The 25,803-nt window shown below is 36.4% G+C and overlaps 2 long non-coding RNA genes across 2 annotated transcripts; one reads left to right on the plus strand and one right to left on the minus strand.

Moving 5' to 3' along the window:
* Positions 1–13,575: 13,575 nt before the first annotated feature.
* LOC123385704 lies at positions 13,576–25,567 on the plus strand. Its single transcript, XR_006598668.1, has 3 exons — positions 13,576–13,635; positions 22,258–22,327; positions 25,471–25,567. It is a non-coding gene; the product is annotated as an uncharacterized LOC123385704 (long non-coding RNA).
* LOC123385703 lies at positions 19,986–21,636 on the minus strand. Its single transcript, XR_006598667.1, has 2 exons — positions 21,321–21,636; positions 19,986–20,280 (listed from the first exon to the last, which is right to left on the minus strand). It is a non-coding gene; the product is annotated as an uncharacterized LOC123385703 (long non-coding RNA).
* Positions 25,568–25,803: the final 236 nt, after the last annotated feature.

A 25,803-nucleotide genomic window follows, 5' to 3' on the forward strand; every position in this document is an offset into this window, starting at 1 on the left:
TATAAGGTGAGTAACCGATTCTCCTTGTTCTCAGATCTGTTATTATTTTCATATTCACAGATATAATAACCTCTCCTGGGTTGAATTCCTTGAATATAGCATGTTTTGAAATGTTTTAGAATCTTTTATTTTAAAGGTTACAGATTAATATGCGAGAATTTCATCTACTAACTAAGCAGTATAGACAACACAGAACCTCTCAGTTGTCACGTGCATCTTAAAATCTGTAACTTCCTTCCTGTTTCAAAGTTAAAATATATATACACCTTTAAAGTGTCAAAGCATATATTCCCTTTCCCACCATTATCCTCTAAATCACCTCTCTCTAGCTCTCTGTTTTTTCTTGTCATCGTGTGTTCCCCACATATGGCAATATCAATGGAATCTCTTTTATCATTTTTTTCTCCCTTCACTGCTCACTATCACTGTGGAGATCAAATACATCTTCATCTGTGCAAATTGTTCATCCTTAAATTTTTTTTTATATCCTTTGCAAGTGTAGCCTACTTTTGATCAGTGAGGGGAATGAGTCTCTATCACCTTCTCTAACATAGTTTTAACATTACAGGAAAAAGAGTAGCTGAATTTTATATCACTATCGCTTCACAGTAATATTCTTTCTATCATAATCATTTGTTGTTTGGACTTTTAAAAAAGCCAAAAAGAAAAGTTAGCTTTTTCATATTATCCCTATGATCATAAATTAATTTTATAGTACTAAAGACTATGGGGTAAGTTGTAGTATCCTGTTAAGTAGGAAGTACTACATGCTGTCAACTTTTACCTTTTCTTCTTTATATGATTTTGAAAATCCAGATTTTATTTTTTAAGTTTTTTATTTACTTTTTTTGAGTTTATTTATTTATTTTGAGAGAGAGAGAGAGAGAGAGAGCGAGCATGAGTGAGGGAGAGGCAGAGTGAGAGAAAGGGGGGGGGAGAGAGAGAGAGAGAGAGAGAGAGAGAGAGAGAGAGAGAAAGAGAATCCCAGGCAGGCTCCTCACTGTCAGCCCAGTTTGGGGCTTTATCTCACAACCTGTGAGATGATGACCTGAGCTGAAATCAAGAGCCAGACACTCAACTGACTGAGCCACCAGGTGCCCCAATCCAGATTTTAGTTTACTCTTTAAGTGTTCCCAAGTTTTTATTTAAGTTTCAGCTAGTTAACATGCAGTGTAATATTAGTTACAGGTATAGAGCTTAGTGATTCACCATTTCCATATAACACCCAGTGCTCATCACAAGTGTCCTCCTTAATCCCCATCTTTGATTTCACACATCCTTGACCCACCTCCTCTCCAGTAACCATCAGTGTGTTCTCTATACTTAAGAGTCTGCTTCCTGGTTTTCCTCTCTTTCCCCCCACCTCCCCATGTTCATTTGTTTTGTTTCTTAAATTCCACATATGAGTGAAATCATATGATATTTGTCTTTATCTGACTGACTTAGTTTGCTTTGCATGATGCTCTCTAGCTCCAACCATGTTGTTACAAATGGCAAGATGTCATTCATTTTTATGGCTGAGTGTTATTTCACTGTACACACACACACACACACACACACGCACTACATATTCTTTTTTTAAATTTTTTTTAAAGTTTTTATTTATTTTTGAGACAGAGACAGAGCATAAGCAGGGAAGGGGCAGAGAGAGAGGGAGACACAGAATCTGAAGCAGGCTCCAGGCTCTGAGCTGTCAGCACAGAGCCCGACGTGGAGCTTGAACTTACAGACTGCAAGATCATGACCTGAGCCAGAAGTCGGACGCTCAACCGACTTCCCAGGAACCACCCAGGAACGCCTAACACACTGCATATTCTTTATCCATTCATCAGTTGATGGACATTTGGGCTCTTTCCATAATTTGGCTATTATTGATAATGCTGCTATAGACATCAGGGTCCAGGTATCCCTTCGAATTAGTATCCTCTGGGTAAGTATCAGATTTTAAAAACACATCCACTAAGACTCTAAATGATCAAATAGTCTGTTGTATCTGGCTTCTTTTACATGGGGTTATATCTTTATATATGGGGTTAAATTTATAACATGCATCCATATTTTATTCTTTTGAATTGGTGAATAACATTCCATACTATGGATAGACTACATTTGGATTATTCATTCACCACTTAATGGACATTTGGATTTTTTCCAGTCCTTGCCTGCTTAATAATGTTGTTGTGAACATTCACATACACATCTTAGTATGGACCTATTTTCATTTCCTTTGGGTAGATTCCTAACAGTGTAATTGCTGGGTTGAATGCTAAGTTTATGTTTAACTTAAAAAAAAAAAAACAAAAAAAAAAACAAAAAAACAACTGTCAACTGTATTACCAAATAGCTGTACAGTCTTGTATTTCCACCAGAAATGTATGAAGTTTTCAGTTTCTCTGTACCTTCTCCAATACTTGAGAGCTGAAGTGTAGAAGTCTTACTGCCTCAAGATGTTTGACCACCATCTATGATCTATCACTGTTTGAACATTTAGCTATGCAGACATAGAGGTTGCCCTTAGGAATCTGGGCTTAAAACTAAAATCAAGAGGGAAACAAACAAACAAACTCAGAGCAAAAACATCAATAACCACACATTGTAGAGGAGATAATACAGATTTTATCCAGGCAAGTAAATAAATAAGCAAACAAAAATACAAACAAACAGACACAAAACAACAGATTAAGGAGTGCACTCAAAGTTCAGGATGTTTTTTAGAATCTCTATCACTTTTGTTTACTGTTGGACCCCCTGCATGTATATTTTCAGGTACCTTCAGCCAAGGATTTTGTAGGTAAGTTTGGCCTACTCTGATCTCTGCAGTATATTAGATTAGGATCAACCTGAAATTGGTGGGAAATCAATCAAGTCCCTATGGTTGTCACATCTACTGGAACTCCTAGTTAAATCACTCACTGGGTTGCAGGTCTGTATTTGCCCACACAGACCTGCAACCTATACCTAGCTGAGCTTCTGGCCCTCATTGTTGGCTTTTCCATTTATGACAAGACTCCAAATCAACTGAGTGCTCTCTTGCAGGTGGGCTGAAGGTATTGGTTTCAAGATCTGCTTTGACTGAACTTTCTCACCAACAGAAGGGGACAGGAAAATGGTAGCAATCTCAGGGAAGCATACCATAGACTCCTGCGGCTCCTATGCCATGTTTAATATTTTCTTTTATAAACTCTCCTCAATTTGTCATCTGACTTTGATTTCAGGAGTGCTGAAACGATTTTTTTTTCAGTTTGTCTACTTTTATAATTGCTTTTTGAGAAGAAAATTTGTTGATGCCTCCATTTCATTGTGCTTCCAGAAGTTAATCTTCTGGGTTTTCTCTTATCTTTCCTAGAACACATCTCCTGAAATCATCTATGAATATGGGGGTCCAAGTAAATTATGATTAAATATGATGGGCAAAAATATGTTTACCTCTGTATGCTCTCCTTAGAAATGACATTAAAGTGATTAAAATTATCTAAAAGTCTAAAGAGAAAGAAAATGGAGGAGGAGATGATAGGAGATAAGTTATGTCAAAGGAACATTGGACTCAGCAGGTGACAAGAAACTGACACGTCAGATTCCAAGGCAGAAGTTAACAGGTAGCAGGTGATTTCTTCTATAGAACCCAGAAGATGCTCAGGAATTTGAGGGGCCAGTTACCTGGAACCCAACTGCTCATCAACAGAGGAGTAGATGAGTGGGCTCTGATATAATCTCAGAAATGAAATTGGCATCAAACAAAATGAAGTAACTATAATAGATAAATATGGAAACATTTTAGTAATATATATGTTAAAGGAAGTATGAGATTATATAGAGTTTAAGGTTCCTTATAAAATTAAAATAAACTTTAAAAATACACATATGATTATATATGTATATATATCATAGGTGTGTATATATATATATATATATATATATATATCACATGTATGTGTGTGTATATACACACATATATAAATAAATATAAATATAAACATAAATATAAATATAAATAAATATATTTCTCACAGGTAGCAAACTATGGCCTGAGGACCAAATCTACTTTTTTTGTATGGTTGTTCCTTGAGCTAATAATGGTTTTTACAAACATAGTGGTTGAAAACACATTTTGGTATCCATAATACAGATTTATTGGAACATAGTCAAGCTCATTATTTTACATTATATCTATGGCTGCTTTTGCAGCATAATAGCAGAGTGAGTAATTGGGACAAAAATCATATGGCCCATAAAGTTATATTCAGCCTTTTACAGGAGAAGTTTGCCAAACTCTGATACAGACAGACAGCTACATAAATACAGAGATACAGATGCAGAAATACAAAGATACATAGAAACACACACATATGTACTCATATATGTACACATATAAGGGCGTCAAGCTTAAACATATAAATGCTTATATGTTTACATTTATAATTTCATATACGTATATTTAAATGTATAAATGTAAATGTTTTTATTCATAAACATATAGACATTTATAATGCTTATAGATAAGATCATTACAATTATGGGACTCAAGAAAGTAGTTGCCTCAGATGAGGGAATATCAAGAAATGGGTTGGAGAAGGGTCATATAGCTGGATGTAAGTTATTGTCAAGTTATTTGATTTTTATGTTTGTTTGCTTATTAAAAATAGACAGATAAATAGATAGATAAAAGAGACAAAAGGCCTAAGTGTAAACCAAAGATGACATTGTTCATAATAAAGGAATATGATTAACCCAATTATGTGCGCATGACAACCATTTTTTAAAAATTTCTTCATAATTAGCAGTTAACCCTCTCAATATCTTTGCCCACCTTATACAATTACGAATTACTCCTCCCACCCAAGAAAAAGAAGTTTTACTGTTTGGATAAATGGAATAAGAAGTACTACGTATGGCTAATGTTAAGGAAGAGGAACCAAATAGAAAGTGGGAGAAATAAAAGAACTGGTCTCTTTTTTCTACTCATGTAGCAAACTTTTTGTTCTCCAAACATTGAATGACTAATTACTCTCTGGCAAAAATTGACTAGCATTCCCCTCCCAACAACAAGAAATCCTGTAGATATGAGCCCTTGGTGGTAAGGGTAGTGTATTAATTTTCTGTTCCTGCATAAAAAATTGCCAGCAACTTAGTGGCTTAAAACAAGACAAATTTAGTAAAATGGTGCAGCCTCTGTGGAAAACCAGGCAGTGGTTACCCCCCAAATTAAACATAGAACTACCCTAATATCCTTCAGAGCCACTTTTGGGTATATAGCAAAAGAAGTGAAAGCAAGGACTCAAGCAGGTATTTGCACACCTATGTTCATAGCAACATTATTGACAGGAGGACTGAAGTCTACTTGTCTTTCTAGCTGTCAGCTAGAAACTGCTTTCAGCATCTAGAGGCCACTCAATTCTTTTCCACGTGATCTGTTCCTTCTCAGCAAGTCTCTCTCATGCTTCAAATCTGTCTGACTCCTGTTTATGCCACCAACTGGAGGGTAACGGTCTGATTTTAAAGGACTCATAAGACTAAGTTAGATACACCTAGATAATTTCCCCATTTTAAAGTAATGGGTTTGTGGGGCGCCTGGGTGGCTCAGTGGGTTAAGTGTCCGACTTCAGCTCAGGTCACGATCTCGTGGTCCATGAGTTCGAGCCCCGCATTGGGCTCTGGGCTGATGGCTCAGAGCCTGGAGCCTGCTTCCAATTCTGTGTCTCCCTCTCTCTCTGCCCCTCCCCCCCATTCATGCTCTGTCTCTCTCTCTGTCTCAAAAATAAGATAAACGTTAAAAAAATAAATAAATAAAGTAATGGGTTTTTATCTCAATTATATCTGCAAAATCCTATTTGTGTGTCATGTAACATAAATACAGGAGTAACACCAGGGAGTAGAGACTCCTGGGTGTGGGTGCGGGGGCATTCTATAATTCTGTTTACCACAACGGGCATCTTGTAAAAAAAAAAAAAAAAAAAAAAAAAAGCTATTTCTTGGCGTGGCTCACTAGTAGATGAGCCCTGCCCCATACATAGTATTTCCAATCAAATTTTTAATCCTCATACAAAGTGTCATTGAAGATTTGAGGAATGGAAAAACAAAAGAAAAAAAAAGGAAAAGAGTTTTTAAATGCATTTTAGAACACAGAGGCAGTGAACAAAACAAAACAAAACAAAAAACTATCTCATGAAATTAAAAGGATGAAATTATTTAAAACACATAAAGTTCTTAAAACCATAACTGGAACTTTAAGTGTTCAATTGATTTAGGTCACTATTACCATTTTATTACATTCATGAAATAAGAGCGTTGAAACCATAAAAAAAGGGACACTCATAGACCAACAAAGAATTCATACATACACACATATCTAAGAACATAAGTGAGGTGCCTGGGTGGCTCAGTCAGTTGAGCATATGACTTCGTCTCAGGTCATGGTCTCAGCGGTTGACGAGTTCAAGCCTTGCATCCGGCTGTGTGCTGACAGCTCAGAGCCTGGAGTCTGCTTCGGATTCTGTGTCTCCCCCTCTCTCTCCCCCTCCCCCACTCATGTTCTGTCTCTCTCTGTCTCAAAAATAAAATAAACATTAAAAAAATTAAGAACATAAGTACATATATGAAATATATACATATCTATCTTGCATATATACATATCTAACATAGATATATAATATGTATATACATATCTAAAATATCTATATCTATATATAAAACATATTTAAAGAAGGCATAGAAGAAAAATAATGCTGAGGAAAAATTACCTAAACTTATACATAAAAAGCATCATCATCAACAACAACAAAAAAAAACAAAAAAGAGACAAAAAAATCCAGAAGTTTAAAGATAAGGACAATAAAGAAACTGTCCAGGAAATATAAATTTTAATAGGGAAATTCCAGTCATAGAGAAAAGAGAAAACCAAGGGGGAGAAATTATCAAAGAAATAATATATGGATATCATCTCTGTTGTTGGGGCATGAGTTTCTACATCGAAAGGTAACAGCACATTTTAATCAACATAGTAGAATTTTAAGAGCCCCATTAAAATACCTACATCATTAAAATTCAAAATTCCAGGAATATAGGAAAGATGCCAACATTTTCTAGGGACGAGAAGTGGAGCGGCAAAGATTTGGGAATCAGAATAGCATTAGATATATGAGATATAATACTGATATCTGAAAGAAAATGAAATTATGCTTTCAAGTTATTGAATAAAACAACTTCTCACTTAAAATTCTATATTATGCCAAAAGATGAAACAAGAGTGATGGCAGAAGGATATTTCACGCCTGCAAATTCTAACATGTCCTTTTCCAGGAGGTTACAAAACAAAATCCAAGGGGAACAATTAAATCAGGGAATGATGTGGAATCGAGGGAGATTGTCCAGTACAGGACAGAAATGAAGGCTATTCCTATCCAAAGGCAATCTTAGGAAGGCCGCTGGGCTACTCTGCATGTTAGTACTACAAGTTTTATGGGAGCCACATAGTGGGCACAAGGAGGAATGTTTCCCCTCCCATGCCTTCCTTAAATATTGAAACAAAAGATTTTTGATATGATGATATAAAGTGGAATTCTTAAAAATTCTGAGAGTAATATTATTTAATATAAACACAAATTAAATTAACAAATATATATCTACTTGTTCCATTTTCACCCAAAAGCCCACATTTGTTTGTGTTTTATATTTCCTGAGAAAACGTTCTCATCTATACTTACTGACCATGGACCATGTTCTTCTTTGATACCTAAGTATTGTGGCGGTTGATATATCATCATTAATTAAAAGTAAGATATCACAGGTGCAGATAAAACTTCAATTAGCAATTTATGTTACTAGCTTTAAACAAATTAAACTCTTAAAAATCTCTAAGAAAAAAACATTCAATATAATTTTAATTAGTAAGAATATTTAATTTAAATTACTTAATCAAAATTTTCAGTGTTATTTAGCATAATGTTTACTGGTCTCTTCAGCATTATTTTTCTATGAACTCTGCATCTTTTTTTGGATATTTTAATAACGAATCTTATTTTAGCTTTTAGAAATAATTACACATACACGCGTACACATAAAAACATCTGTACCTACCTGCATATCCCTTAATAACATATGTCTATTCAATTTCAAGGGCAAGGAGTTGGCACCTGGGAAACTCAGGTTGAATGTCCAGTTGACAATCTGGAAATGTCATCAGGTACTCTCGAAGAATGTTTTCCAAACAGTCAAATCTGTTTTCCACTCTTTCCAAGTTGCTGGCACTTGTCATCCTCCTCTAGTAAAACTAAATCCTTTTTCCATTCACCTGGCTCAGTATTGCCTCACAACATTTTCTGTCCAGCTGCAAGAAATGTTGCCTCTCCCAATTGCCAATTATTTCCTCAGCCAACACATTTTCCTCCATCGCTTCTTTACAATACCTTACTCTTATGTAATGCTTTCTTAAGTAGGCTGTCAAAGTCCTTCCAAATATACTACCTCATTAGTCTTCTTGATAATTTTATAATGAGCACAGGCATGGACAAACCCAAATTTGTCAATGAGTTGGATTCTCAAAAGTCATTTGGATGTTGGCTGTTTGGAACCCAGCGACAAAATACCGAGTTTGGATCTCAGCACAGTCTAAATATGCCTTCATGCACATGTAACTAAAGTACAGTTCTATATGTGTGATGCTATACAGATGACCCTGTATGGTTCATGATGTTTCTGCAGGATTACAAACCAGTTGGACGATGAATCCAACTGGGGATTCCAGAAAAACATTTTCCTCTGCTGACTTCCTGGCAACAGAGTTTGGAAATTCTTCATTCAATACTACCCAGTTCTCATCTTTATACTGCATAATAGGAGAATTTGGAGAAGGGCTGATCCAGGGTTCTGGTGGAATATGGGAAATGAATGTGGAAGCAAAAAGGTAGCAGTGAGCTGCAGAAGTTCTGGGGCTAGGTTTTTTATCTTAGGAGTTCACTGCCTTGTTTTTTTTTAACTTCTGGTTTCCCAGGATTTGGCCCTTATGTACTATTTTCACCACCAACTACTTGACACTTTCCATCAAAGTTTCTCACTTCCTTCGTTCACTGTGAACTAGAAAAAAGTACGTACTCTCCTTCTATCTTCCTATGTATGCCCACAAAAACACTTTGAAGATAGTGTAAATTTTTCTAGTAAATATTTAAAACATCAAGGAGATAAAGACAAATTTCATAAAGGGGAATGCACAGCTGTATATTGGTGGTCATGGTGGCTATGATATACATGAAATATTGGTATAATGCTGTTCTATTTTTTAAAGAAATGCCCAGCCTAAATATTTCTCTAAATATTTTAGAGAAAAAACTCAGCCTCTTTGGCACATTAGCACAAGAGAAGTGCAGATCCTGAAGCCATGAGAAGGGAAGAAATTAGTATTTATGGTGAGGACAGGATGAGGTCATCCATCCATGGAGTTGAGTTTAGAAGAGGTAGATACCACAAATGAATCACCCCTAAGTAGTTTTGAAGACAGAGGCTGAAAGGAGAAAGAGAGAATGAAAGAAAGAGAGGAGAGGAATTTTGTATATGCAAATCAGTAAGTAAATGTGCATTGAGAAGGGCCTCAAGGTAGAGGGTTCAGGACTTAAAGTATTTAAGGGGCATATAGTAATATGGAAAATGGGTAGTTGCTAGATGTGATACTCACAGGGTCCTTATATTTCCCTCTTGTTGATAATTTTCTGAATTTTTCTCGTCACAGAAAAAAAAAACTAGAATTTATGTTCTGGGGTAGAATGTTGTTTTTTTTTCCACAATTTTCATAGCTGATTTCATATACTAGCAAGTTTCAAGTTCTGGAAGTTATAATTATTTTTGTTTTGATTGTCTTTTTGTGAAACATTGTTTTGTGAGGCTGAGAATTTGGGACATTATGCGCAGGCATAGTGAAGCAAACTCAAATGCAAGAAGGGTGAAATACAATATAGACAGTGTCCTTTACCACTTCTTCCTCTGATGCTATGTCACTGAGGGAAAAGAAACAGATGGCCTTATGTAATTTCTTCCCCTTTTCTCTTATAGCCATTCCCTTACCAAACAATTCACCCTGTCATCTGGGATACCAAGTGCAAAAATATCGCTAGGTGTTTTTTGTTCGTAATAACAAACAACGTTTGTTTGTTTCTAATAACAAGTGTGGGGAAGAGGAGAGAGAGAGACAAAGCAGGAGTCTCAGCCTTTAGAGTTTGAGGAAGAGTTTCTGTTCCATGGATCTTCGGTGTTTATTCCCTGGCTGAGTGTCATATATTTTAAACGGGGAAGGTCTTGGAGGTTACCTACTCTGATCTCTCATTGAAGCGATGAACACAGATCACTTGTGTAACACATGGGAACGGTTTAGATATGATTCCCAGAAAGAAATGCTACAAGAAATGTTTTTTTCCAACGGCTTAATGGTTTCACCTAAAAAATAAACAAATTTGAAAAACCAAATCATCTACAGAGAAACTTCTTTCTCTAAATTTCATGAATTTACCATTAAAAGTGACTGGAATCCTCAGTAGATATCAGGGCTTAATAGTAGTAATCAGAGGTATCATTAATAATTATATACTAATGCTCCAGTTGGTACATAAACACATGATTCCTGGTCAGTAGGTATAAATGAGGCATAAACAAGCACATCTGGAAGGTTCCGGATACATAGTAGGTTGATTGATTGATAATAAGTAATGGATCACATTTGGTCATTTGAATTAATTTGGAAGGGAAGTCAGCTGTAAATAGATTAAAAGTAGAATGCTTAAATATTAAGAGTAATTAGTTAAGTTTCAATATAGTTTTAACAATGGAGCTGGAGACTTTGTAGGCACTCAGAAAATCTGATTCTGTATGCAGATGTGGATATTCTAAAGAATTAATTTATTATGTATAAATTCATTCTAGGAGAAGTACCACATAAACTGTAAAAATAAAAATAATGTTATACACATCTGTTTTTTAGAGGATATTCATTTTGCAATACAGCTTCAAACATTTTTTAGTCTAATCACATTGCTTAAAATCAAACAATGGAAACCCTGTCTTTTAGTGATTTTTATGCTTTCTTTAAGAGAAAAATTTTGTGTATGAAATTTGATAAATTGAAAAACTACTCCAATTATTAAAAAAAGGAAACTATAAATGGATATTATCACCCACTCTCCTTTTTATATGGATCATTTGGTTATATTCGTATCTATGTCTCTTGTCCAGAGTTCTATTTTTTTTAATTTTTTTTTTTTTAGGCCTTTTAGACAACACTGCAATCTATAAGCATAGCATACACTGTAAACTGATGATGTGTTGGCTGTCATAGAATTGCTATGCGTTTGGTTTTTGTGACCAGGTCACTGTCTATGTTTCAGCATTGAATTTCAATGCACATCTACTCCACTTAAAAGTCTTTAGAGCATGGTGATAAAGTGCTGGGAGCATAGACTGTCTAAACATAAAAATAGAGAAGCCAAAAATGTGATACTTCATCCAATCCATTTACCTGCCAGTTTAATAGTGTATCTCATACTTTGTTTTTATTTAAAATATGTGAGAGTTTGAGGTTTCTGTAGGATGGATGGCATATATATATATATATATATATATATATACACACACACACATATATATGTGTGTATATAAAATATATATTAAAAATATATATATGTATATGTATACATATATATATATATATTTTTCTGAATGGTGCAATATTATCTTCAATGAATCATTAGATGGTCATGCCATAGTTTAGAATACCTACCTGAATGGATTGCAGTACAATATTTGTGAGGTCGTTGCCTGGTGTTCTCCTTTGATATGCCAGAGAGGTTGCCTTTAGCCTGTTTAACTTCCTGATCCTTGCCAGTATAATATAGACCTTGCCTTATTAATATAGACCTCTATTGTTGCTTTTACATAAATTAACATTTTCCCTTCCCAGTAACCACATAAGGTAAGTAATATTAGTCCAACTTGACAGATACAGAAACCACAGCTCAGGGAGAGCCCACAAGCTGCTTCAATTAATTATTTGAATCTAGATCTTCTGACTCTACAGAACATCTTATTTTTTCTTTTTCTTTTTTAATGTTTATTTATTTTTGAGAGAGAGAGAGACAGAGCGTGAGCAGCGGAGAGGCAGAGAGAGAGAGGGAGACAGAATCCGAAGGCTCCAGGCTCTGAGCTGTCAGCACAGAGCCTGACGCGGGGCTTGAACTCACAAACTGCAAGATCATGACCTGAGCTGAAGTCAGACGATTAACTGACTGAGCCAACCATGTGCCCCAGAACATCTTATTTTCAAAATGCCATATATATTAGGATGATATTTTGATTTGAATGTGAAGATGTGATTAATTGGGTTTTGAGTCATTTCTAGAGTCATTTCTTTTTGTTTGCTACTTTCCTGCCAACATGGAGTGAAAAATTTTAATGCTTTGAAAAAAGGAATTAGCAGGACAGTCTAAGTTTGTAGCAATAAAATTATTATGCAAAATCAAAGCAGAGTAAATATGTTTCTATGACACATGACTTATATTGATGCTTCCATGATGCATGATTTTTATAAAAAATCCTTGTCCCTGACTCTACCGTGATTTAAAAAAATTTTTTTTCAACGTTTTTTAATTTATTTTTGGGACAGAGAGAGACAGAGCATGAACGGGGGAGGGGCAGAGAGAGAGAGGGAGACACAGAATCGGAAACAGGCTCCAGGCTCCAAGCCATCAGCCCAGAGCCTGACGCGGGGCTCGAACTCACGGACCGCGAGATTATGACCTGGCTGAGGTTGGACGCTTAACCGACTGCGCCACCCAGACGCCCCTCTACCGTGATTTTAAAGCATATATGTTATAGAATGTTAGTATATCTTAATTAAGTGATAGGTTGAATCTTAAGCTAACACAGTACAATCAGATGCAAATATTCTCTTGTAAGGAATACTAAGTGTGATTTCTAGATAGGGAGGTTGTATTTGGAATTCTCGGCATCTACTATTCTCCCACTGTCAAATGGATCATTACATTTTCAACACTTAATTATCTGTTCACCTAAATTGTGTCTTATTTAACTTGATCATTTAAACTGCTAATGTGACTTTTTTATGTTCATCTTGTCTCTATATAAATGAACTGCTATTTTCTAACTTGACTCTGGCTTAACAAATGAAATCTGAAATTTATAAAGTGAAAAGGGAAAAGCAGAAACTTTTCTTTTTCACTTGTAAACGAGAGTGGTTCTCAGTAACTTAGCCGCTAGACCTTGGCATATTCCTTGGACTAGGCATTGGGTCACTCCCATTTTTCATAGCTTGTCACACAATTAACTAAATCATTAAAATGGAACTAGTCCATTGTGACAAACCAAAAAGACTAAGAGCCTGCCTAAGGCGCTACACCGTGCGGCTGTTTAAGAAAATTCCATCTCTTCTAAGTTAGTGATGGATAACGTGACAAAAATATTCTGATTAAATTCTAACTTTGGAATACTTAATAAATTAGTAACAGCATTAGAAGTGCCACTTACATTCACCTGTCAGGGAGGAGCACTGCAGTGCTGATCTTTTTGCCCTTTGTCTGCCTTCCCAGGAGCCGCTGGCAGCTGAGGGGGTCACATCTTATGAAGGTGCCAGATGACAGCGAGGTAAGAGATGAGGTTCCTTTGTAATGCCTCTGTACTTATTCATTTTTTCCCTTCAAATTCAGAGTAATCGAAGAACACAATGCTTTCCTTTGACAGATTGAAGCCTAACATCTTTCTTCTTCATCATCTCCTGGTCTTTTTTTTTTTTTTATCATGGAAAAATTATTTACTTTTATTATTTTAGGGCACTTCTCAGGGAGGCGTTTCACCATAGAAAACAGATGTGTGGTTTGAAGCAATGTTTAAGATGGATTTAAGCAAAATTATAATTTCTCGAAAGATTGCTGAACGACAGCTAACGTTTTTGCATGTGTATTTCCCACTAGGGTTTGTGGCATATGCAAGTATGAAATGACACATTTATTTATTTTTTTAACATAGATTAATTAAAACTAATTTCAATCATTGTTGTAATTACTTTTTAGCACGGTTATTCATATATTGCTGTAGATTGTATGTTTTTGCTCACAAACACTTAAAACACTCACGTGTAAAAATCATACCGTACTAGAAGTTACAATATTGAGGTTTTAATCCTGGCCTTTTTTTTTTCCTTTTTTTAAGTTTATTTATTTATTTTGAGAGAGACAGAGCATGAGCGGGTGAGGGGCAGAGAGAGAGGGAGAGAGATAATCTCCCAAACCAACTCCTCACTATCAGCATGGAGCCCAGTGTGGGGCTTGAACCCATGAACCGTGAGATCATGACCTGAGCCAAAATGAAAAGTTGGAGGGTTAAATGAGCCACCCAGGTGCCCCAATGCTGGTCTTAACACTAGCTACATGTGTGAGCCCCACCGGGCACTTTACCTCACTAGATCTAAGTTAAACTTTTAGTAAAATAAGGGAATAGGTTGATCTTTAATTTTACCCCCCAGTGTAACCACTCACAAATATCAACACTAATATCAACACTAATGATGAATAATTAAAATACTGAATTACTAACTTAAAGGCAAATATCTAGGTCTGTCATATATAATTTTTATTGTTTATATATCTAAAAGTTGGGAATTTGTACAGGTATATCAGACAACTTTATGAAGTAATGTGACTAGTCAAAGTACCTAATTTGGTTTCAGGAGAAGATATGTTGAGATCTAACGCAAAGGAGAATGGCTTTTTTTCCACAGTGATGAGCCTCCATTTTAAAGTCAGGGAACAGATCACTGAGGCGTTTCCTCTATTTTGATGAACAACTGTGCTTTTCTTTTGAATCTATTATTCTGATCTGGAGTGATTTCCCTGCCCTTCTCAATACTGGTCTTGAGTTTCCTAATCTTGGGTTACACAACCTGTATCTATTCTCATATGGGTAGAACATTGGCTTCATATCCAGACCCACTTCCAATGGTTTCTGTTTTTTTCCTTTTTAGTTTGCTTTCTTTGTATGCTTTCCCTATCCCAACATGACTTCCGTATTTCTGACCATCATGATAACTTGACAACTAACTTCCTGATTTATATAGTGGCTTAGGAGAAAAACAAAATTAAATTCTATCCTTGGGTAATTCCAATTCTGGATAATAACAATGATATTACTACCACTAATGGAACTACTACTAATGGTAGTAACGGTCATAGAAAAAGTTCACAACAGGTTAAATTTAGCAGCCATTTTCTCACCCACCACACCACTCACACTGACCAGGTGAGGACATTTCCTTCAACTGAGTCACCAAGTAATGTAAAAGGGACTTCCAACAACACTTCCAACTTAGTATATACCTATACTAAGTTACTAGGTTAAAAATAGAATGTTCAGTTAGTTGTGAAAAGAAGAGTATTGTGATTGTATTCCGGAGAGGGAAAAATCTTCTGAATAACTATGCAAGTCCTCAGGAGAAAAACATTTTTTACTGTCAAGTGTTTCCAGACACTCTCCAGGGAATTTATGACTCTTATTTGCATTGTCCTTTTCATCACAGTATAGTTAGCATCCAAGTTTCTTTATTTTTTATTGTTTTGTGTCTCTGTACTATAGTGTAAGTATACATCGTGTTGTATTCATCTTTGCATTCTAGTCCCAACACAGGATTGGTCACGTAATTGTTATTGTTATGGTTGTCGAATGAATGAATCCACATTGTTGGAAAGGCAGTCCAATCATCATTTTAAAATAAAGCCTCAAACAATTGTTGAAAATTAATTATGTTGGGGAATTGTTGTAATTTATGTTGAGACATGAATTCCCCAGCATAATGCAATCAACAAAGTAGGTGCATAATACATACGTATTGAATGAGTGTATAAATTAATGAATAGATGCATAAAATGTAACAACTAAAAAGATTCCAGCCACCACCAAGATTAAAAAAAGAAGAACGAGAGAGGAAAGAAAAGAAAATGGAGGGAAAGAAGGAAGGAGGGAGGAAGGAAGAGATGGAGACAGAGAGAGAAATTAAGGATGTTAAAGTTTTGCTTGGCAGCAAGCAGCAAAACTATTGAAATAGAATTTTATTAAAGATTATTTGGGTATATCCAAAACAAAATGCAGAGCAGTAATAGCTTTTGAAATAAGATGCATATAATTTTAATACCTCATAATAATAGAAAAGGGAAGCAGGTTGTCTAAGAGGACCCCCAGACTTCTATCTATCTTGCTAAACTAGACCAGATGGTTGTGCCATTCATGGAAATGGGAGCTTCTAAACAAGAGTCAGTTTATGCAGAAGGATCAGGAGTTTGACATTAGATGAAATCTGAAGTACCTTTGAGACAGGCGAGTGGAAGTGTTAAATAGCCAAGGGAGAGGTGGAGAATGAAGAATGTAGGCGTGAGAGGTATTGGCAATTAAATGGTAATTAAAGGCATAGGTAGCGATGAACTGGAGTCAAAAAAAAGCACATGTTGAGAAGTCCTTATCTATTCATTTAATTGTATACCATTTCATACTATGTGTACAAAACTGTAAATTAATTACTCCGGTTAAAACGTTTCTGAATAATCAATGAGATTTTATAGACATCTTTTCCCCCTCTGCTTTCTATTTCCTATTATTAATATTTAATATTATTAAAACTTAGATAAATATCTGTACTCCCTCAAATCTTTGCGTACCCTCCCAAAAGTAAAGTTTGGTTTTTTTTTTTAATGTTAAACTGATTTCTTTCTGCATTCATGTAATTTGTTTCTTATGTAAATTCGTGTTTTACATACATTAGCACCAGCCATTGGAGGGGAATTATGGCATCACCAGCTCCTTATTCTAAAAAATGCTACTTTTTAAGGATATTAAAATTCATTGCTCCTAAGCTAATAATTCCATTTGTTGTAAAACAAACTAAATTGGAGAAGCATTAAGGCGTCTGGAAAAACATTAGTTAAGGCAACAAAATAACATTCTTTAAAAAGACTGAATCTCACATTCAAAAATCCATCGGGACAATAACACCTTTCTGTTTATCCAGAGTTGGAGCTTATTCACTATGTTACACTCCGAGCTGACTTTTCCACACCTTTTTCTATTTTGGTTCTTGCCTTCATCTTTAAACAGTCCCCTTGGAAAGGTAATTCTTCTGATACAGAAAAACAACAAAGAGGGGCAAAACGTGTGGAAACAATTTCAAGAGTTGATGTTGTCTACAACCATCATTGATGATAAACAATGGGATTTTTCCTTCCCCGAGAAGATTTTTTTTTCTGAAGCTTCCTCTTTGAGATTTTTAGATTTAAAGAAAGTTTCTCAAAAACCAGCTGTAATGTGTGAGAGCTAGGCCACCCACAGTTATTTTCAGAGAAACAAAGAATGGAAAATACCTAAGAAGGACACTGAAATGTGCCAGTATTTCAGAATTCTCATGGCAAATTATCAGTGTAAGTTTTCTTCGATTCCCAAATTCTCTCATGCTTCTTCAGATGGTGGTAATTCTTCTATTTAAAAAATCCGGTTATTTGTATCTGTTTGTTCACAGTTTGCTGAAAGTAAGCACAATTAGTGAATAAAATTAACTATTTACCCTCTGTATCTTCACTATACTGTCAAATTTCCGATGACTTCATTTTGTTACGTTTAGTGCAGTTTTTTATTTTATTTTTATTTTTGAGTTCTCTGAAGCAGGAGTCTGGCCTGAATTCCCCAGGTTTCAATCCCTGGAAATGAAAGTTTATAGTCCTTTTTTGGTCTTTAACGTTGCTGGATATCTCTGCCGCAGTGGAGAGAGCTGATTTTCTTCTAAAAACTATCTATTCATTTGACTCCCGTGGCAGTATTCTCTCCAGGTTTTCCACATGTCTCTGTAGTATTTTCCTCTCGTTCCCCCCACTCCCATTGCGAATGTCGATACTCTCCCATCTACTTGCTCTTTAAATATTGTTAATACTTTCGGTTCCCACCTTGGCTTTTAGCATTGCTTCTTTCTATTCCCTATAGATGATTTCATTTCCCTCTTCACTTTAATTATTGTCTATCTGCATGTAGATAACTTTATTTCTCGAGCTCTGATTTTTTCTGAGCTTTAGGTCATAAGAATATTATTATTATTTACTTTTGGTCATAATGTCATTTGGATAGCCCACCTTCACTTTCACTTTGCCATGCCCCAAACCACTCTTCCCCCTGCATTCCTCACTTCCGCACACCTCGCTCACTATGTCAGAATCATAGGAGCCACCCCAGAGTCCTGCATCTCACACTCCCACATCCTGCCAACTTGACCATGTAAATACAAAGATTACTTCTGTCAAGCACCACCCTCATGTTGACTGCCCAAGTGTAGGCTTACCATTTTTCTCACCTTATTTTTTCCAATAGTTCCTTACAGGAATCCTTTGTTGAAGTACCCAGTTGTAATATCAAGACATTCCATGAATTACCATACCCACTTATCATCCATAAAAAAATGATCTCATTGCTAAAATAATACAAAGGTAAAACAGTTTATGTTATAAATCCTTGAAAGTAATACACATATTAATTCTAAGTTTATTGTGTTCAAGAAAGGTAAAATTTTGATAAAGAATCATGCTTAATAAATTGTTCAAATTTTATTAGCTGGAAAATTTCATTCTAGCATAGATAGTGTTACATTTTGGGGTTCCAAAGTATCTTAGGTATATTTTTTGTGACAAGTGGGCAAAAGACATCAAATCATCTCTTTCAGGAAACTTACGTTGTAGTTTCTGGTTTAGCTAAGCAGACTTCCTCTCTGGCCTTCTATTGCACTCTGCCTATACCTATTTTAACACTTAGGCATACTATATGGAAATTTCCCATTTATGATTTATGTATTCTCTTTCCAAGTGTACTATAAGAAACCTACCCATTTTCTTTTTTCTCTGTTTAGTTCTTGCCCAATGTGTATTAGGCACTTAGTAAATGTTTATGAGCTCACATATTAGAACCAAATGTATATGTGTGTGCATATATATATATATATATACACTTAATGTTTATTTACTTTTGATACAGACAGAACATCAGTGAGGGAGGGGCAGAGAGAGAGGGAGACACAGAATCCGAATCAGGCTCCAGGCTTTCAGCTGTCATCACACAGCCTGACGAGGGGCTCAAACTCACGAACTGTGAGATCGTGACCTTAGCCAAAATCAGATGCTTAACCCACCGAGCCACCCAAGCACCCCTAGAACTAAATGTATACTGTTAAGTAAAGACAATAGTTCCTAATCCTTAGAGAATCAAACATGTTAATTTCGTTGACTTTATCTATGTGAATAGCTGTCACTATGTGATATGACATGGTGTGTGTGTGTGTGTGTGTGTGTGGTGTGCAAAACCAGTATTTTACATTTTTCACATTAATGAGGAAAAATATCATTATGTTAAGGCATGTTAGACCAAGGGTTAAAGCAAGAATTCAGTGTTCTGGCACATATTTGTTTATATCATATAAGGACACAGCACTAATATGCTTTGAAGTGATTATTGCTGTGATAAAACACTAAAAAAAAATTATAATCCAATGTGACATGGGAAAGTGAAAATGTAAATGAAAGCAGAACATGCAGATTGTTTTTACGTTGTACCTGCCAGTCAAGCTAAAATTTTATGAAGAACTGAGAAGCAATTTTCACTCATGTACACTGTATCATGTAGGTCATATTCTTTTATGTAAATCCCTTTCACTGGGGTGTTTAAATTTCAATATAAACATAGTTCTAAAAAGTATGGCTTTTATTTCTTTCTCTCTAATTTATTCTGAGTTTTGGAAAGCAAGTGTGTTATCCAGCATGACACCTGTTAGGGGCACTGCTTGAGTAGGTGTGAATGCTGGAGCTGCATCTGTTTTGTGTAACTGTGGTATTGCAGGGCACTGTCCTTCCCCATCGTACGTGGTCCCACACACAAGGAACAGGAAGATGAGACTCAGAAGATGTGTATGAATTCACAGGTGAAATTTTGAAAAAGAAGATAGAAGTTTTACTTTATTCCTTGGGAGAGTCTACACATCCATCAGCGTTAAGCCTGTTTTGTGTCTCATCTTTGCAGAGTTAATTGACAAATTCCACATCTTCACATCCATTTTTTTCCCCAAACACCCAAAGTTTCCTGTTATGAAAATCTCTCTTTGTCAGTTCATTATAATTTTGGACACAGTCTTTGTCCATTAGCCTCTTCTCTTTTTAGGGGAATGTGACCTAGAGCATTCCTAGACTCTGCCAGGATATGCCATTGTTGACTTTCAGCCTAGGAAAGAAACAAAACAAAGTAAAGAAAACATCCCAAATACATAGGATTTATCCCTAATTGTTCTTTTTTTTTTTTAATTTTTTTTCAACGTTTTTAATTTTTTTTTGGGACAGAGAGAGACAGAGCATGAACGGGGGAGGGGCAGAGAGAGAGGGAAACACAGAATCAGAAACAGGCTCCAGGCTCCGAGCCACCAGCCCAAAGCCTGACGCGGGGCTCGAACTCACGGACCGCGAGATCGTGACCTGGCTGAAGTCGGACGCTTAACCGACTGCGCCACCCAGGCGCCCCTATCCCTAATTGTTCTTATGGTAGTAGATCATGGCATGTGAATTAACCATGGGAAACTTCAGGTCATTTACTATTTATGAAAGTTCCATTAATATAGCATATATTATTTTCATTATTTGAAATTATGTTAAGATAAATGCATGTAGCACACTCCTAATTAAATCCAGTGACTTTTTAGTTCTTAAAATTCATTTATGCCAACATACATACTTTAAAAGATTTTGGCATTCGGGACCCAAGCAGGTGGAAGAGTTTGTATTACATTAATCAATATTTCATTTTGTAATTATATTATCCCTAGTTGTAAAAGAAAACAGAAATATAAGACAAGGCAACTGAAAAGAGTTCAAGGGTTCCTGGGTGGCTTAGTCAGTTGAGTGTCTGACTTTGGCTCAGGTCATGATCTCACGGTTCATGAGTTCTAGCCCCACATCAGGCTGTGTGTGCTGACAGCTCAGAGCCTGGAGCCTGCTTCTGATTCTGTGTCTCCCTCTCTCTCTGCCCCTGTCCAGCTCACGCTCTATCTCTGTCTCTGTCTATGTCTCTCTCTCTCAAAATCAAATAAACATTAAAAAAAAGAAAAGAGTTTCATGAAGCAGGGGTTTATAGAGGTGAGGTCAGGGTCAAGTGATAGAAAAAAACTGGTGAAGTATCTTATTTCTAGAAACTTCATTCTATATATAAGCATTATTTTATCAAACATAACAACCCAACTAGTACTCTCTCCCCAAATGAGCTTCACTTACAGCCTCTTCATCACAGTTGAAGCCAATTTTATATTTCAAGCTTCTCAATCCCAAAATCATTGAATCATTTTTGATTCTTCTCTTTGTCACACACTGCATCTAATCAATCAGGACAACCTGTTGACTCCATCTTCAAAATGGCCCCAGAATCAGAATGGTTTTTACCACTTCCACTATTCCAATATCAAAGTCCAAGCCTGGATTACTCCAACAGCCTCTTAGTTGGTCTCCCTAATTGTACTCTTTTTTTTTTAAGTTTATTTATTTTGAGAGAGAAAGAGAGAGAGAGAGAGAGAGGGAGAATCCCAATCAGGCTCTGCACTGTCAGCTCAGAACCCCATGCATTGTTGCATCTTACAAACTGTGAGGTCATGATCTGAGCCAAAACAAAGAGTCAGATGCTTAACCGATCTAGCCACCCAAGCACTCTAGTACACTTGTTTTCTAATAGACTGTTTTCAAAACTCTCACTGTAGTCAATTTAAAGGGTGAATCAAATCCTGTTGCTTCTTTGCAATGACTCACTTCACTAAAAGTGAAGAAGAAGTTCTTACTTAGCCTATAGGGCTCCACACAACCTGATCCTGTTTCTTCTTTGATTTCACTGCTTCTTCTGTTCTCTTTTCTCTGTATACTCTGGCCATCCTGGTCTTTTCCTTGAGCAAACAAGCCATATCCTTGTCTTATAGACTTTGTAGCCCCATTACCTTGGCCAAAAATGTTCTCCCAACACTCCTGTCTGAAATTCACATGGCTAACTCACACACCTGTTTTAAGTCTTTGCGTATATGTCATTTGAATATATTATTCTGTTGTCTCTGGCTTTTACTGACTGTAGTAAAAGATTTGCTACCCATCTAGTTGTGTTCTCCTATAGATAATCCATATTTTTTTTCTTGCATGTTGAATTTACAAACTTTTTTTGTTTTGTTTTTAGTGTCCTCCAGTGTCATTACTGTGTGTCCAAGTGTCTCTACGTTGATTGGGGTCAGTCATCCTGAAGTCAGGTATCTCATGAATTCTGAAATATAACTCTGTAAATATTACCTCTTCCTTATTTTCTATTTTCTTCTCTTGAGTTTCTGGTGGAATTTTATTGGAATTTGTCATTCTGTTTTCTATGACTTATAATCTACCTTTTATAGATTCCCATTTTTATCTCTCTGTGTTGTCTGGATGAATTCTTCAGTGTTTACTAAATCTTCAACTGTGTCTAATCTGCTCTTTGATTTACGTACTGAGTGTTTAATTTCAAAGACTGTATTTTTAAATTTTAAAATGCTCATTGGACTTTTGTCAAAGCTGACAGGTCTTAATTTAAAGTCTCTACACGAATGTTCTGTTAAACTAAAGTTACATGATAACATGGTGACTGTTTCTGTTGACTTGCTCAAGGTAGATTTTCATGCATTTTCTTAGTTCATAAACCTGAACCTGAAAAAGTGTAATAATAGAAGTTGAGAGTTGATGAATAAATGAATTTTGACATGGGACAGAAACAAATTCAGAACTTCTCCAAAGTTTTCTCTCTTGCTATTCTTAGTCTAACCACAAAGGTATTTCACCAATAAAGTCCTGAATGAGAGCAGGTCTGAGGGTAGGTCTGAATGATAGCAGGACAAATCCAAGAGAGACAAATTTCCTTCTGCTGCAGGCCATCTTCTTTTTCCCTTCCCTACTCCACAACTTTCTGCAGAAGTAACTCTTAGTTACCGTTAGCATTTTTGTGGATCTTAGATCTAATTTATGCTGCTTGCCCAAGGCCTCACTCCTTTGTCTGCTTCTGTGATAACAACTCTAATTCTAGGTTACTGACATTAACGATCCTTTTTCCACCTCCCCCAGATTCTTATTGCAGTTTTGGCCCCCGTTGATTTCATTAACATATTTTTCAACTCAACTGTGCATTTATTATTTTTTTGATGTTTTATTTATTTGAGAGAGAGAGAGAGAGAGAGAGAGAGAGAGAGAGGAGTGGGGGAGGGACAAAAAGATAAGGAGAGAGAGAGAGGATCTGAAGCGGGCTCTGCGCTGACAGCAGTGAGCCGTGCAGGGCTGAAACTCAGAAACCTTGAGAGTTAACCAAAATGACCTAAGCTAAAGTTAGATGCTCAACCAACTGAGCCACCCAGGTGCCCCTCAACTCTGCATTTAAAAAACAGTTGTTATATATATTTCAGTATTTGTAGGCTCTATGGTCTTCCATATTAAAGTATTACAATGTGCTAGATAGTCTATATTCAATGTTCTGTGATTAAAAAAAAAGAATAATAATTCATAGCCCAATTTATCTCTATATATTTTACATTTTTATCCACTAGCATTAGTAGCTTTGTTCTAAGATTAGGTGGTGTTTATTCAATGAAATCTGGTTTAAAATAGCAGACTCTTATCTGCCTGCCTTCGACTGCCATCATAGTTAAGTTCAAATATACCGGAACCTCTGGTTTTCTTCAATAAAATAGGTATAATTCTATGAGCTTCTAATTTTATAATTAGTTATCCAAATGATTAATATGTTTATAAAAATAATCTCTTACAAAATATAGTATATAAGGGGCGCCTGGGTGGCGCAGTCGGTTAAGCGTCCGACTTCAGCCAGGTCACGATCTCGCAGTCCGTGAGTTCGAGCCCCGCGTCAGGCTCTGGGCTGATGGCTGGGAGCCTGGAGCCTGTTTCCGATTCTGTGTCTCCCTGTCTCTCTGCCCCTCCCCCGTTCATGCTCTGTCTCTCTCTGTCCCCCCAAAAAAAAAATTAAAAAAAAAATAAATGGTCACTTAAAAAAATATATATATAGTATATAAATATGCCACATAAACAATTGAAATTTCTCATTGACTACTTATAGAAAAATAGTTATTCCATATGCCTCCATGGCAGCAAAGAACATTGGTGCCTACTGTGAATACTTCAGACTAGACAAGAAGACGCAATCCAGTGTGCCTGTCCCTGCATGTGATGGTGTAAAAGTCAGGGTGAGATGTCAATATAATACCAAGTTTTAAACCTAACTAAGGGTCTATAAAGGCTGTTAGCAGCAAACCTTTTTTATTCTAAAGGAATAGGGCAACACTCGTATAGGCTTTTTGGCCACCTGTAGAGTGCCACTAAGAATATTACCTTTTGGGGCACCTGGGTGGCTCAGTCGGTTAAGCGTCCGACTCCAGCTCAGGCCATAATCCCATGGCTCTTGAGTTCCAGCCCTGCATTGGGCTTTGTGCTAACAGCTCAGAGCCTGGAGCCTGCTTCAGATTCTGTGTCTCCCTCTCTCTCTGCTCCTCCCTGCAAGTGCTCTATATATCTCTCTCAAAAATAAATGAACATTAAAAGAAAAAAAAAGAGGATGTCACCTTTTGACCTTTCCTACAAATACTGGATCCCAACCAGTTCAGGGCCTCGTGTGATTTTATACCTGCTACAGAGGTTTTCAATGTCCTCTACATCTGAAGCAGGTATGTTCTAATAGATTATTCAAGTAGCTGTTCAAATTGTAGGACACGGGCTACAGCTAAGCATTATACACAAAGACAAACCAACCTCCAAACAACTTGACTAGTGGGAAAATAATGTGGGCTTCCCACAGGATGACATCCCTAAAATGACCCTCTTGTCACAGTAGGATCTCCAGACAGTGTCAGCATAACTGCACTGTCCCTGAGGGATGGGAGTGTGAAGGACAGCCCCAGGCCTTGCAGGGGAGAGGTTTCCTGTACAAAGCCAAATGGCCTGATTAAACCACCCCTCTGTGCCTTTAGATTATTGAACGTTTTGTTCTAACCAGCTAAACTGACACTGTAATGGTGCCTGAGGTAATGCTACATAGCTGAGCATTGCCAAGGAATAGTCCTCGCCTGTGTATAAAAGGTGGCAGCCAGCAGGTAAAATGTGGGCTGAATTAGGTAGCAGACAAGGCAGAGCTGAGCCAGAAACACAAAGCGCATTTATTCACAGACCTAGGCTATTCTTCTAGAAAGGCATTGTGGACAAGACTGCTGTTCTCATGCTGATTTTCTCTGTTATCCCTTTACATTCTGACAACAACATTGTCAACAGAAGCACCATCCAACATGGGCACTTCTATGTGTCTGCCCCTTGCCTTGTTTTTGTAACCTTAAACTCTAACTGCTTCCCATTTCTTTCTCCTAAACAGATACATGCAGAAGGAAATCACCGGACAAATGCCTGGGTTTGTAAAAGGGCTACTATTCCATAATGGAGCTTCGGTATTTTTCTAAGGCTTTACTGTCTTTTCTTCTTTGTTTTCATTTATTTTGCATTATATTTGGTATCGATGATAAAGATCCAGACTTCAGTAAGGCAACTTTCCTTGGTGTTTTACATTTACTGACTTAATATTGACGTGGCTTAGTCTTATCCATATGTTTCAGAATATTAACCTATGTGCATATTGTTCTCATTTTTGTTACGTGGTGAAACGAACCACTGTTTCATGATGACAGTGGCCAGGTAATTCCGGAGAAGA

Source organism: Felis catus, chromosome B2 (genome assembly GCF_018350175.1).
Source record: "Felis catus isolate Fca126 chromosome B2, F.catus_Fca126_mat1.0, whole genome shotgun sequence".
In the NCBI taxonomy this organism is placed as follows: domain Eukaryota; kingdom Metazoa; phylum Chordata; class Mammalia; order Carnivora; family Felidae; genus Felis; species Felis catus.